General features: G+C 41.0%; 1 pseudogene across 1 annotated transcript in view; it reads right to left on the reverse strand.

Moving 5' to 3' along the window:
- The window catches only part of LOC147685061 (GTPase IMAP family member 4 pseudogene), a 90,883-nt pseudogene that overhangs the window by 3,754 nt on the left and 70,377 nt on the right, over positions 1-16,752 (reverse strand). Inside the window, exon 2 of the transcript XR_015300673.1 lies at positions 11,463-11,502. The product of XR_015300673.1 is annotated as a GTPase IMAP family member 4 pseudogene (transcript). The remainder of the gene's footprint in view (positions 1-11,462; positions 11,503-16,752) is intronic.

Consider the following 16,752-nt stretch of genomic DNA (forward strand, 5'->3'; position numbering starts at 1 on the left):
CGGGCGATATAAAAGAGAGTTCATCCTCCCAAGAACTCACAGAAATTCTGACGTGCCTAAATTGCACACAGCACGTAAATGCAGCTACGCACAATAAAGGCCATATCTTAGACCAAATATGGACATTAAATTTAGATATTACAGAAACTTTAATTCAGCCCTGTACCTGGTCAGACCACAGTTTAATAAACTGTTTGATCTCGCACACCGTGGTGGCCCCAACTACTAAACCCAGCTGCATGTCAGCCAGAAACTGGGGTCATGCAGAGCTCCTTCGACATTCGAATCTCCTCTCAGCACTCAGTCCAAAAATCTCACCACCTGGCTGGATGCGGCCAGTGACAAAGTCGCCCCCTTTAAAAACATCAAAACCCGCAGACCACGTAATGCCCAATTATGGTTTTCCCCTACCTTAAAAAAACTTAAATTAACTCTCCGACAAGCTGAGCGTAAATGGAGAAGGAATTACGAACAGGAGCTAAAACTAACCTATTTGGCTCTTGGAATACAAATCTACTATTATCTCTTGTAAAACGGAGTTTATAACGAAAACATTTTTTAATTCTGCCAATAACACTTGCGAAATCTTCTCAATTGTAGATGAATTAACAGACCTTGAGAGGGTTTCGGCGCAACCCGTGCACTCTCAGGAACTCTGCGACTCACTAAATCACTACTTCTTTGAAAAGATCGACATGATAAAAGCCAGCATCCCAGCCTCAAATTCACCTACCTCTCCCGCTCCTCCCTGTCACCACCCATCCTCTTTCAACTGCTTCCCTCCTATCACCCCTGAAACCTTCTCTAATCTGCTGCTCAAAGTTAAATCTAGCTCTCCTCTTGATAGCAGCCCACCCCACATACTACGAGAAGCTTTTAGTGCTTGCCCCGACCCCCCTATCTCTCTTGAATACCTCACTTCTTATCGGCACAGTCCCTGACTCCTTCAAAAATGCTGAGATCCTTGCCATTCTAAAGAAACCTGGTGCCAACCCTCTAGTGTTGAGCAACTATCGCCCCATATCCCTTCTACCCTATCTTAGTAAAATCTTGGAGGCGCACGGGGCAGGTTGTATGAGCTCTTTTCTCGAGGGCGCTTGCTATTTGGACCCCCATCAGGCTTTTTTTAGGCCGGCCCACTGGACCGAAACTGTCATCTTGACCATCATGGACGAGCTACGTACTGGAGCTGACCTTGATTTTCCCCAAGCCCTGATCCTCCTGGATCTGTCTGCTGCATTTGACACGGTCGATCATAACATCCTGATCGACCATGTCAGCAGCGCGGGCATTGGGGGCCAGGCCCTAAGCTGGTTACAGTTTTTCTTGACGGACAGATATCAATCTGTCCGCCTGGGTAACTTTTGCTCTAAAAAAGGCCGCCTCACCTGTGGTGTCCCACAAGGCTCCTCGCTATCCCCCCTCCTGTTCAACCTGTACATGCAGCCTTTGATCACGGCACTGAAGGACATGGCTGTCCTGGTGTTCAATTTCGCAGAGAACCTGCAATTAATCTTTAACATCCAACCCACGAGACATTCTGAACTTAATCTGCAGGCCATAATGACTTACATCAGTAAGTGGATGAACACCAGTCAATTAAAATTGAACCCAGACAAAACAGAGCTAATTCTGACAGGTGGAGCGATGAACCCCTGGAACACCAATTTCTGGGCCCAATCCCTGGGCCCTCCGCCTCAACCTGCATCCTCAGCAAAAAGCCTAGGGATTAAGATTAGCAAGGACCTGTCGATGAAATCCCAGATCAGCTCAGCGGTCTCAGTCTGCTTTCTCATGCTACGGGAAAAAAAAAAACGATTCCTCTCAACTGAGGCCTTGACTCTGGTCATCCTCGCTCTCATCATCTCGCGACTCGACTGCGCCAACTCACTCTATGTAGGAATCCCGGCATACCAACTACAACGCCTTCAATTAATACAGAACCATGCGGCTAGACTCATTTTCCAGCTCCCGGCCCGTCAGCATGTAAAGCCATTACTTAAACAGCTGCACTGGCTCCCTGTAGAACAGTGCAGCGTCTTTAAGTTAGGCTGTATTGCACACAAGGCACTACTAGGGGAAGGTCCTAAGTTCATTTCTAAAAAGATAAGGAAATATACCCCCTCCCGTACTCTTCGCTTATCTTGTCAACATCTTCTGATCACCCCGAGATACAAGCGCCTTAAACATGGCGGAACCAGATTTTCCACACTGGCCCCCCAAACATGGAATTCCCTTCCTCTTTCATTACGTTCCACTCACTCTCATCTCCAGTTTAGAAAAGAGCTGAAAACATGACTGTTTCGTCAGGCCTTTTCTACCTGACTTTCTTTCCAGTAACATAGAGTGCTGTCTCCAAAGCGCCAAGAAACCTATCCGGTGTACGTTGCGCTAAAGAAATATTTTACCATAACATAACATAACAGAGAAGGAATCTGGTGCAGCGGGTTTCGGAAGAGCAAAACGTGCTACCTGCTAATGCTGATGACTGACGAATGTGTCAATGGCAGAAGGATTAATGGTGGAGATTTAATAAGGAGCTGTGCAAACAAGGTATCTTCTTTATGAAGGAGGGAGTTACTTGTGATTATTTTACAATAATGTGAATCCCATACTCCGTGAAGTACTGCAATGTCAACACCAAGATTCTTTTACTTGGAGAGTGTACTGGTAAGGAACACCAACATTTATTTACTTGGCAACTGTACTGGTAAAGGGCACATTGTGGCATGTGTGCCGCTTATTTTAGTCTGCTCACAATTATATCATGAAATGAGTTGGCTGGCATTTTCTAAATTATTTGGAAGCCTTGTTTTTGGTGGGTATTGATCAGGGTAGGAGAAGGAAATGGGACAAGGGCAAAAGTCTTATTTTTCTTTGGATGAACAACACAGCCAGAATTGTTTTTCATATGTGCTATTTTTAAATGCCACCATCGCCACACAATCCTCATTCAGAAATGTTTGTCTCTTTCTATTCCTATTCAGATTATGATGTTTATGTTCATTATTATTAATATAATTGTGCTGCACCTCAGCCTGTGCATACTGTGCCTACAGTTAATACCATTCCAGTAGGTGAACGTTCTTTTTCATGCAAAGTCCTACTCACCTTTTATATAGACATGGGCGATGAACTACGCTCCGTTTGCAGAGTTTGTAGTGTTCCGCACGCGATGGAGTAAATGTAGGGGCATATTAGTAAGAACCTCATTAGAATTATCGCAGTTTTAGGGACAGGGAACTGCCGCTAAAACGGAGTTAATGGGCTTGCTAATATGCGTTATAGAATTCCAATAGAAGCCCAGGTTAGATGTGCAGGACATCTAACCTGGGCTTCTATTGGAATTCTATAACGCATATTAGAAAGCCTATTATCAACGTTTCAGTGGCAATTTCCTGCCGCTAAAACGGAGATAATTCTAACGAGGTTCTTGCTAATATGCCCCCTAGTTCTCGAAAACTCTGCCTCAAGATGGTATTAAAGGGATGTAAATCTTTATAGCCATTTTAAATGAAACATTGTGATTTGTATGTAAGGGCAAAATCTGCAAAATGTGCACATTGGAGCTATATGATTATTGCCATGATTATCAATAGATAATAAGGCTTTTTTAATCTTTAATTGCACTTTACAATCACATACTGTGATACTATTGAGGGTTGAATTGCTGGATAAGCCAGGTGATGGGTTAAAATATTGCACAAGTCACTTTAAAAATGAAAGCAGAAAAACTGAGAATGTCACTTTAACAAATGATGTTGCACAGTCGCTTTAATGAGTTTGAGACCTTGCTGCTAGTAGAAAAAGAAACTAAATGGCGACTTATGGTTTTGACAATGACCCTGGAGGCAGTCGTAACACATTACCTGTATCCAAAATAAAGTCAGTCCAAGTAAGCCAGAGCGTGTTGGAGCCTGTTTTGATGTGAGAGCAGGCACGTTGAGGATATATATGTACAGATATATCCAAAACAATCACCAGTTGTCCTTCAAAAACCGGACACCGACACTGCAGATTCAGTTACGATTTCAGCATTTAATTTATTCACTTGCTTCCTGTATATATATATATATATATATATATATATATATATATATATATATATATATTCACTGAAAAACCATAGGTTATAGACCATATATAGTTAGGAATTCGCATTTACAAAACCTTATTTTACTCACACAAAACCATTGAAATTCCATATATAGTTAGTTGCACTAACTATATATCGCGCACCCGCAATCCACTGCTGATGATGTCACATATTACATCATTCATGACATGGTCAGTGACATCACTGATGACATCACTGATGACATCTCAAATGACATCACTGATGACATCTCAAATGACATCACTGATGACATCACTGATGACATCTCATTTGACATTACTGATCACATCACTGATGATATCATTCATGTGATAATACGATGAACCTCTTCAGACTCTAATATAACCTTAGATACAATCAGTGTAAACAGACACTCACAGACTGTCACTCATCCATGGAGTTACTCACACACCTAGTCAGTCAATCAAAGAATCAATCACACCTCCATTTCCTCAACTATACAGTTATACAAACTTTACTTATTCAAACATATACTAACACATATTAACTCTCTTATACAATCCCTGATACAAGTTCACAATGATCCATACAGCCACTCACACATTCACTGGCTCTTATGCACAGTTATTTATATATGTCAACTCTCACATGTACTTTGTTTTACATATGTACTTGCTTTGACATGTAGCACTGAGATATCCATTCACTCACCAATACACTCATGCACACAGTCAACCGCCCATACAGCTGTTTCCACATGCACTTTTGAAACCATACATCTAGTGAATCAACTGCTCACACATCTATGCACAGAGTCATACACCTCCCAGCCACCCACACACACACTCAGTCTCCCATACAAATACTTGGGCAACCAATCAATAACCCATATAGTTACTCATATAGCTACTTATCAACACATGCAACAGTTTACAGAACAACAGACATAATGATGCACAAATTAAGACAGTTTAGTCACTAACCCATGCACTCAGTGAGACACATTTAATCACTCACTCATACAGTCAGTCATGCACCTACTAAATCCTTCATCCAGACACTTATACATCCACTCATTCTTCAATATGTAAGACATATTTTAACTTTACAGAAACATACAGTCACTGGATGTTGTCATCAGTGATGTCATCAGTGATGTCATTTGAGATGTCATCAGTGATGTCATCAGTGATGTCACTGACCATGTCATGAATGATGTAATATGTGACATCATCAGCAGTGGATTGCGGGTGCGCGATATATAGTTAGTGCAACTAACTATATATGGAATTTCAATGGTTTTGTGTGAGTAAAATAAGGTTTTGTAAATGCGAATTCCTAACTATATATGGTCTATAACCTATGGTTTTTTCAGTGAATTTTCAAGGTTTTGTAAATGCTAATTCCTAACTATATATGGTCTATAACCTAGGGTTTTTTCAGTGAATTTTCAAGGTTTTGTAAATGCTAATTCCTAACTATATATGGTCTATAGCCTATGGTTTTTTCAGTGAATATATATATATACATACATATATAAACATATATCATCTGTATATCTATATAAATACAAACATAAATGCATGCATACATATACTTATATGCATTTTAGGGTTGTTAGGGCGTTTTCGTGTGTATTATGTTGCTTTTTTAGGGCTTTTGGGTCAATTAAGTAGGGTTCCCGGAGCCTAGGGCTGAGGGGCCGGTTCAGTTTCGTGCGTATTGGTGTTGGCAAGGTTTTGAGGGATTTTGGCGGTTTTTGGTCGAGATTTGGCCGTTTTATGGCTTTTTTTGTGTTTGTGGGTGGCGCGTATTCGGGTTGAAATTCGTCCCCGTTCCAGTGGATGGATTGGGCTGATTTTTGGTGAGATGTTAGGGAATCGCTGGAACTAGTTTCCAGCCAAGTTTGAAGCGGATCGGAGCAGTGGAAGTGCTTTAAAGAGCAATTTTTGTGCGGAGTAGCGAATTGTCATGTTATTCAATGGGAGTTTTTGGTGCGCATGGAGAAGGTGAATTTGGGGTGTTCCAGTTGCGCTAGAGGGACGGGGCTTGGGTGAGCTGTAGGGAGAGTGGATCGGCAGGTGTGCCGAATTTTTGGGATTTGTTGGCCGAAGGGAAGGGTGTGATTGGGCAAAGTCGATTTGGTGAAAACGGTGCGTTATTTACATGAAAGTTGAAAAAACACTAATAAAAGCAAAGCTAAAAAGCCACCTCATTACAAACAGAATGGCTTTAACTTAAACGAGGGCGAGATCTATTGCATTTTCAATGCTTGTTTACTTTGGTTCCATCAAGAAGGCATTCAGATGTGTCACACATTTGCCATAAATTCTGAATGTTAGCACTCTAGTTGCACATTAGATCACTGTAGTAAAGCTACTGCTCACCAGGGACGTCTGCTGCTGGTATTCAAAGTGCATGTTTCAGTCTGCATGTCAGAATTTTTTTAATGAAATAGAAGAGGATTTGAGAAGTCACTCAAAATGATCCCTAATTTTTCTTTCTGAAGCACTAATCATACTTTCTATGGCAAAATTAACCCCCTCATGTTGTTCCTTTTTAAATTGAGTGTCTTCAGACTTACCACTTCATTCCAATCAAGATGGCTTCTGGTGTGCCATACTTTTGTCATAAGTAAGACTGTTAGCGCTCTAGTTGTTCTTTAGAACACTCTGGGACATTCTGTCATTGGGCTATACTTGGGGTACATCTGGGTGATATTTGGGCTACATTTAGGCTCTTTTGTCTCTGGTGGCCATCTTGCGAGACTATGTCAGAATTTTTTAATGAAATTGAAGAGGGTTTGAGAAGTCACTCAAAATGTGCCCTAATTTTTCTTTCTGCAGCACTAATCATAATTCATATGGCAAAATATACCCCCTCATTTTGTTCCTTTTTAAATTAAATGTTTTAAGAGTTACCACTTTATTCCAATCAAGATGGCTTCAGGTGTGCCATACCTTTGTAATAAGTAGGACTGTTAGCGCTCTAGTTGTTCTTTAGAACACTCTGGGACATTCTGTCATTGGGCTATACTTGGGCTACATCTGGGTGATATTTGGGCTACATTTGGGCTCTTTTGTCTCTGGTGGCCATTTTGGGAGACTGCATGTCAGAATTTTTTAATGAAATAGAAGAGGATTTGAAAAGTCACTCAAAATGTGCCCTAATTTTTCTTTCTGCAGCACTAATAATACCTTCTATTGCATAATATACCCCCTCATTTTGTTCCTTTTTAAATTAAATGTCTTAAGAGTTACCACTTTATTCCCATCACGATGGCTCCAGGTGTGCTATACCTTTGTAATAAGTAGGACTGTTAGCGCTCTAGTTGTTCTTTAGAACACTCTGGGACATTCTGTCATTGGGCTATACTTGGGCTACATCTGGGTGATATTTGGGCTACATTTGGGCTCTTTTGTCTCTGGTGGCCATTTTGGGAGACTGCATGTCAGAATGTTTTAATGAAATAGAAAAGGATTTGAGAAGTCACTCAAAATGTGCCCTAATTTTTCATTCTGCAGCACTAATCATACTTTCTATGGCAAAATATACCCCCTCATGTTGTTTCTTTTTAAATTAAATGTTTTAAGAGTTACCACTTTATTCCAATCAAGATGGCTTCAGGTGTGCCATACCTTTGTAATAAGTAGGACTGTTAGCGCTCTAGTTGTTCTTTAGAACACTCTGGGACATTCTGTCATTGGGCTATACTTGGGCTACATCTGGGTGATATTTGGGCTACATTTGGGCTCTTTTGTCTCTGGTGGCCATTTTGGGAGACTGCATGTCAGAATGTTTTAATGAAATAGAAAAGGATTTGAGAAGTCACTCAAAATGTGCCCTAATTTTTCATTCTGCAGCACTAATCATACTTTCTATGGCAAAATATACCCCCTCATGTTGTTTCTTTTTAAATTAAATGTTTTAAGAGTTACCACTTTATTCCAATCAAGATGGCTTCAGGTGTGCCATACCTTTGTAATAAGTAGGACTGTTAGCGCTCTAGTTGTTCTTTAGAACACTCTAGGAGGCTGCAGTAGAACACAAAGGAATCAACTGACAGTCTCTGTCCTTGTTGGATGTACATGTTTTACTGAGAATGTCAGACTTCATTTTCACATGACTGAGAAAGATAATGTGAATTTACAGAAAATATGCTTTCAGTTTAGCTTATAGATCCCCTTCCAAACCACTGTGGGAAAATCATGAGATATTAGTTTTCTTTCAAACAATATTCATGATATCACAGCAGAAGGTTTTTTCACATGGTAAAATCACCTTAGAACCCACCACAATTCCTAAAACGAGTATGGTACCATCAACAAATGATTTATAATGTAACTAAAGTCCTAAAACCCTCTATTAACTACAATGCTTTTTAATGAGGTGCTATCATGTATATTGGTCCCAAGATGGCTGCCAACACTTCTTGGATGAAGTGCTGACAGCCAATCAGATCAGATGTGTGGTTAGGCTCCGCCCAGATATATATATTTTTTTGAACCTAAATTACTCAAAATCCACTGGAGCACATATATTGAGACATAGCAAAGGCACATCAGGCTAACAGTCCCTACAATTTTGCCAAGTTTCGTGCAAATCCATTCAGCCGTTCGAGCTAAAAGTGAGGCCAACCGCCCTATGGAAATTAACATGGGAAAAATGCGTTTTGGGACCCCCCTTTTTTCTCGGCCCCCCCTTGATGAAACCCCCCCAAATTGTCAGGGGCTGCTCAGAAACAAAATGTTCCATTTTCCTGAAAATTTCAGCCAATTCCGTCCACAAACGCCAAAGTTATTAGACATAGAATTTTCAAAAATCCCATAGAGAAAAAATCCTTAACTATATATACCTACTGGCGACCGCCAGTAGGTAATATATATATATATATATATATATATATATATATATATTATAGGTGGGTGGCATTCCACAGAGATACCTAAATACTCTGTGAGTTTAGCAGAGGTCCGTGATATGTAAAATTCCGGAATGTTGTGCAAGTGCTGCCACAAATGCCAGAGGAGGCCCGGGCTGTGCTCTCCCAGGCAGGTAAGGATGGGAGAGATGCCGCAAAATTCCCCATAAGGTGTGGACTTGACACAACTGATTCGCTGGGCAGAACAATTACATTGAAAATCTGGCTTCTCTGGCAATGTCCAAGCTAATTTTATGGACATGTTGTTAGATGCATCACGTCTTTTTGGAGACAAGGCAGGCTTCGCCCTAGAGCGGTTGAAGGGCTCTCATGCTATGGCAACATCCTTTAGCCTCTACACCTCATGGCCAGTCTAGCTTTCACCCCTTTTGAGGAAACGGAAGTGGTGTCCAGCTGCTTCAGCCCTATCCCAGCCATCGGTCTATGCAGACTTCCCAAGTTGTGCGGGGACGCAAACACGTTTCATTCCTTCCTAAGAAAGGACACCAGAAGTCTTTAGCCACCCTGCCCTCAGCAGTCCCATCCTCCAAGCACTCCTAGTCTGAAGCTGCAAGACCACACCCCTCCAGAGGGAGGGAGAATCCATCATCTCCCCCACTGGAGGTCCATAACATTGGACAAGTGATTCTTGCACATGAATTCAGGAGGGCTATTCTCTGCCTTTCCTTTCTGTTCCTCCTCCCATTCTGCCACTTCAAGAACAGGTGGGGAGGATCATTTAAAATTACTCCAGGAGGAAGTTACAACTTTCCTGGCCAAGGGGACTATAGAGTGGGTCCCAGTTTTAGAATTAGGCAGTGGCTGTTATTCCAGCTACTTTCTGATTCCAAAGAAGAACAAAGGATTAAGGCCGATTTTAGATCTTCGGACCATCAATCTTTTCCTCAAGAAGGAGAAGTTGGAGTCTCTGGGAGCATTCTTGCACAAAAAATCAACTGGAATGGTTCATTGTAATGGACTACTAACTTGAAAACGCCTTATAGAGTAGAGTTAGCTGTTTCTCGAGTTGAGAATCTGTTCCAGATGCAGTCGCGGTCACTTGTCAACATCATGAAACAAGAGCCAGAAGCTGCACTAACAAGTCTTGCGTGTGCGAACAGAAAAAACTCCACCTCTCGGCGGAAGATTAAATGTATCAGGAATTCCATGCTGCATGCGGAGTTCTTGAATTCTACGAACTCCATGAGCGGAGTAAATTTTCCGCCCTGCCTAAGTCCATCACTCATTACCAAATAAAACAGGATATAAATGTACCAAGGAGACAGAAGAAGAATTGACAGGTGACTGGACTTCCTTGACGATACACATATACTCATCACGATCTTCCTCCCAGTACTGTTTTTCATATAATGGAATTCCAGGCCGTTAGCAAATCATGTATCCTACAAGAGTTTGCACCACGATTTTCGAAATGTGAAAAGGTATGCAAATGTGCTAGGAAATTCCCAAATCCATGTTTGTGAACTGCTCAATGGAGACAAATGAGCAATCTTAGCTGTAGCCTGTTTCAGTGGTCCAAAATCTGGAACAGTGCACAAACTTTGAACTCGATGAGTAGTTCACTCAGTGGTAGCACTTTTTACTGGATGCCCATTTTACATCTGTGTTTATCATGGTAATAAACGGCAGAAGTTAAGCCCTGTGATATATTTTCAATGGGATTGTTTGATTCTAATCCAGTCGTAGGCCTGTTGGTGAGTGCATTCCAGATCTAATGTCAGGAGCTACGCATCTAATATCTGACGTACATGTAGTGATTTTCTCCTAAGTGATCCTTTATCAGTGGGTGAAAAAATTCCGAGCACAAATGAAAAAATACTGCCACGTTTCCACCCAAAACATTTGATTTCAAAGTGCTCACACCTTTTTAGCATCAATCAGTCAAGTATTATAATATTCTTTAATCAATCATTAAACAGGCTTAATAAGAAATATAAAAATGTGTCTAATACTGCCTTTTCTTGGTCACCATGCACATTATAGATCTAAATAAATTTCCCTCTTCACCCAGCGACATGGTTTACAGTATGACCAGCCAGAAGCTGATGCCAATTTGAGTAGATTTATCCCTGTATCGATTGGATGTGTAAATTGAATGCAGGTGACATGACTGGGGGAGGCAGAGGTTAGTGTTTGTAGAGGAGATGTTCCCTTCAAAATATATTTTCACACCAGCCTGAGGAATGACACCCCTACACTTAATGCTCCATATAGAGTTTCAGGGTGTTGTCAGCGGCTGCCCTCTGCACCTGGTAATACACTAGCTGCCTTTTCTTCTGAAACATGTTTGTATTGGCATATGAATAATATTTTGCAGTACCTCCTTTAAGGTATTTAGTATCAAAAAGTGTCCTTCGTAAAGCATGGAAAACATCTCAATCCACTTACCTTACAACTGTCAACTAAATAAAATAAATAGTGTTGTGAATCTCTTTTACTTACCAGAGACATTTATATTTCCATCCTTTTCAGAATAGTTTGGCTGTAATAGATCAAAAGAAAATGTACTGGTTATGCATAGTCAGATAATGTTTAAGGACTCTGTTGAACATATATGGAAAACATATGTTTTCTTGTTTTGTCATTGAGATAAATAGCTCAGTTTGTGAAAAATGTCCATATTATTAGAAAAGCAAGAAAAGTTACATGTTTATCACTGGTAATGTACCGCATTCGTTAAAAAAAGGTCTCCACCAACCCAGTTCACATGTTCAATTTTGCATCTTTGTAATACTCACACCCTCTTATTGGTTGAATGGAAATTTTGGTACCTTATTTGCCCACTAAGACAGAAAGCATTAAACCTGCATTCTACAGATAGATTTTCCTTGACTCATTGAGCATTATCAGTGTACCTTTCCATCTTCCATCTATCTATCTATCTATCTATCTATCTATCTATCTATCTATCTATCTATCTATCTATCTATAAACATACATATTTATATATTAACTAAAAACAAATGTTACAGGGACATTATATTTAGGAATTAGCATTTAAAAAACCTTAGAAAATCACAGAAAAAACACCAAAGGTTACAGGGTCGTTATAGTTAGGAAATAGAATTTAAAAAACCTTAGAAATGTACTGAAAAAAACAAAGGTTACAGTGACATTATAGTTAGGCTGACATTTCAATCTAACAAAACAAGGGAAATTAAGCAGTTAGATAACAATAACTCACACCGCCGCAATGCACTGCTTATGACCTCACATATTACACCACTCATGACATAGTCAGTGACTATTCCTCTGGAATTGTATAAAACATGTATGGAAGAGCTAACACCCCTTCTCTTAGAAGTAATCAACCATATAAGTAGAACAGGGTCCGCTCCGAGCTCTTGGAATAAGGCGAAAATTATCTTCTTCCACAAAAAAGGTAAACCCAAAGAGGAGATGGGTTCATACAGACCTATATCTTTAATTAATGCCGACGCAAAGATATTCGCAAAATGCTTAGCAAGAAGACTAGCACCGCTAATGCCTAAAATAGTAAGTACACAACAACACGGATTTGTGACAGGGAGGGACACATCAGCTCACGTAAACACGGCAATAACAGCTTTCGACATAGCAGAAGTAGAGTCCACTCCCTTAGCAATGATAATGCTCGACGCTGAAAAAGCATTTGATCGGGTGGGGTGGGATTATTTATGGCATACAATGGGATATATGGGGTTCAACGGAAACTTTTTAAATGGGACCCAGGCACTTTATGATAATCCGTCTGCATATATCAGCTATTGCGGCCTCACGTCAAACTACTTCACAATTCGGAGAGGCACCCGTCAAGGGTGCCCCTTATCTCCTTTATTATTTGCCTTATCATTAGAACCTTTTTTAAAGGCATTGGATAATCAACCAGAGATTACACCTTTCAAAACAGATAGGCAGAGCTTAAAAATAACCGCATACGCGGACGACATAGCCGTCTATACTACTGAGGTTATCGATTCTTTGAAAACAATTAATATAGAAGCATCCAAATTTGGCAATGTATCTGGCTACAAACTAAACACTCACAAAACTCAAATAATAGCTAACTTTGTTCCCCTCCAAATAATGCCTGAAATTTGTAAGACTGCGACATATTTAGGAGTACAAATCACCTCAAATATCAAAGAGATAAACAAGATTAATTATAATAAATTAATGAAAACTACCACCTCGAATCTAAAAAAATGGCACCGACTTCCATTAAACTTAATCGGCAGAATAAATCTAATAAAAATGAAAATTATACCCAAATACTTATATCTATTCAGATCAATTCCTATGGCACAAAATAGGCTTTTTTTCAAACAATTAGACAGCGCTTTTTGCAACTTTATCTGGGGTTATAGGAGAGCTAGGAGATCGCTAAAGATGTTAAAAAACCAAATTGGATCAGGCGGTCTCAATTTTCCTGATTTAAAACTTTATTTTTGGGCCTCATTTATAAGGTGTATTAGATCCTTATTAGACCCAGAGAATCTGCTTTTTTACCACCATTTACTTTTAAAAGAAGATTCTAAACAGTTTCTACTTCGTATTACAGACCCGAACTTCTACAAAAGGGTTAAATTTAAGACAGTACGGGACCTAGTAAAGATATGGAAAGATATACAAATACATTGTAAAAGCAACATATATCACACCCAACTAACATTATGGCATAATCCTGGATTATCTAACATATTTAGTGACGGGGAATCCCGAAGATGGCAATCGAAAGGAATCGAGGTACTAGGGGACTTATATACCACTCAAGGCATGATGGATTTCCGCACCTTAAAACAAATATATGGATTATTAGACACACACGAGTTTAAATATAGGCAAATTTACGATTTTCTAGTGCGGAAGAACAAAATTAAAGTCTTATCGAGCGGGGGTATCTGGGATATCCTAAACTCAAAAAAGGAGAAATCAATAATCAGTTTGGCATATAAAATATTGACAGATTTAAGAACGAATGATAACGAAATAATAGCAAGCAAATGGAATGTGAAACTAGGAACTAATATAACAGGAAAACAGATAACCAATGCGTATACTAACATTCACCACTATGTAAGATCCTCTAGTTTACGTCTACAGCAATATAGAACCATATATATGCTATACTACACACCAGAAAAGATTTCTAAATGGGCCTCAAATAATAATCTGGGTGAAAAAACCAAGTGTCCAAAATGTGACGAATATGCAGCAGATCTAACACATATGCTTTTCACATGTCCAAAACTTGAGAAGTTCTGGGAAGAAGTGGGGAAAATTTTAGTTATAAAAAACGTTACCAGCACATCAATAACAGCCCCTATGGTAATATTAGGTTTATATACTACAAATCAACCACATCCCGTATTATTATCTATCCTATTATCCTGCGCTAAATTAACTCTAGCTAGAGCTTGGGTCAGTCCTAACCCACCTAACGCCTTGAAATGGTGGTATTTAGTTAATGAAATCAACACCATGGAACGTACGTTGGCAGAACTTAGAGGCGTCAAATCATTGCAGAAATATGAGAAAATATGGGGGAAACTACAATTGAATTGAATTAACATTAAGTCTTGACTTAAGTACATTAATGATTATCTTTTTCTAATTTTTGTTTTCCATTTTTTCTTTTCTTTTTGGGAGCAGATCATGTCTGTATGTGACAAACTTGTTTAATCTGAAATAATAATTGAATGTTTTTGTAGCTTAATACCAGGTGAAAATAATAAAATATTTGGGAAAAAAAAAAAGAAATGTACTGAAAAAAACAAAGGTTACAGTGACATTATAGTTAGGCTGACATTTCAATCTAACAAAACAAGGGAAATTAAGCAGTTAGATAACAATAACTCACACCGCCGCAATGCACTGCTTATGACCTCACATATTACACCACTCATGACATAGTCAGTGACATTACTGATGACATCTCAAATGACATTACTGATGACATCACTGCTGACATCACTAATGACAAAATCCACCGAATCTCTGACCCCCTCACTTACACCCTGATTTCGACCTTGGGATCCCAAACCTGGGGACATGGCAATTTCTCCCAAAAAAAATTGTTAAAAGAGAGGGGGGCAAAGTGGACTCCGTCCCAGGCCATTTTCGGCCCAGGGACTCCATCACCCGGGGCATGCCACCTTGTTGCTCACCATGGGGGGGAGCCAGAAGGCTCCTGTGGTCCCAGCCAGCTCCCGCCTCCTGCGGGAGATGGCATTGCTTTTCACACCCAGGGAGCTGCTGACATACAGGTCTCTGCAAAAAGCAAAGAGCTCCGCTTTGAGCAAGCAATAGCTAAATTCTCTCTCTTGCTCAAAGCAGAGCACTGTCTGCTATGGCATAGCAGGAGTAGTGCTCCCGCCATGCCTTAGCAAACTGCAATGTCCCAGGAGTAGGTACACCAGGACATTGCTGAAGCTGGCCCGGGGGGGGGTGTCAGTCCCCAGGGCCATCAGAGAGCTGTGTGGTCCCCCTCCCTTCTTCAAATCTACCCAGGGAAGGTGGTGATCCCCGGGGCTAGGGTCCCCAACAGGCCCCCTTCATTAGTGTGTTTGTGCCCCTGGGAGCTGGTGGTTCCCCCGGGGTGCAAGGGGGGTCTGGAGCCCCCATGCATCATTATTTATTTTAGCCCTGGGGAGGTGGCAGTCCTCCCTACTTTTTTTTTAATATGCATGTGCCGTGAGGAGGTGACAGTCCCGGGGACCACATTTAGTTGGTGGAGCAATTTGTCTGGTTAATTCCAATAACGAACCAGACTCTTCCATGCTAACTAGTTGCACAATCCCCAGAAAAGGCAAGACACATGTCGACCTATTGAGAGTAGGGCATAGACTTCTAGACACATAGCTCCTAGATATCCGCTGCTCCATATATTTTTAATCAGGCAGTTTACCTTCTGGAATACAGTCAGTTCGAGGAATAACGACATTGTTTTAACTAGCTTTTTTCTTCACTTGCACAACATCTACACCACTAGGCCCCTCACCCCCAACTGCACCAAACAGCAGGAACAAAAGATCTCCATTAAAGAGCCCCATATTGGGTGCCCGTCGGGCATTGCAGCGCCAGCCCAACGAGGAGCAGGCCCATATGATGAAGCATGACACCTAGCTGGATGGTTGTGTGAGGGCCCTAGTTCTGTAGAGGGGCTTCCCCCTCTTGCCTCCTATTGCAGGGTATACATCTGAACCCTGTCCACAGAACGTAGTGTACTTCTGACTCTGTGTATCTCCACGCCCTTAGGAACTGCATACCCTCTTCTTTGTACATTGTCATGGGCATGTATGCTGCCCCTGGAATAAAACCCTATCGTCCCCCCTCCTGTTAATAAAGTCCCGGGGACAGAGGCATACGCAAGGCCCCCCATACTATTGAAATCAGCTCAGAGCAGGTGGCGGTCCCCAGGACAGGAGGGGGGTCCTTAAAGGCCCCATATTGTGTAAACTAGCCCAGGGGATGTAGTGGTCACTGGGGCAGAGGGCTCCGTGATGACCTCCCACATAAAAGGCAATAGACCTCAGGAGGTGGTGGTCCCCGGGGCTGAGCCAGGTCCATAGGGCTCCCCGCATTCATAATGATAATACAGCTTGGGGGTGGTGGTCCATGGGGCATTGATAAGCCCTAGGATTGGGGCCCCATGCGCCCCTCATATATTTATTCTATGCCCCCGGACCTGGCCCACCCGGAGGTTATTTTATAGCAAGCGTAATAGCCAGCGCTTGCTTTAAAAAAACAATTC

Source organism: Lissotriton vulgaris, chromosome 10, assembly GCF_964263255.1.
Source record: "Lissotriton vulgaris chromosome 10, aLisVul1.2, whole genome shotgun sequence".
NCBI lineage: Eukaryota > Metazoa > Chordata > Amphibia > Caudata > Salamandridae > Lissotriton > Lissotriton vulgaris.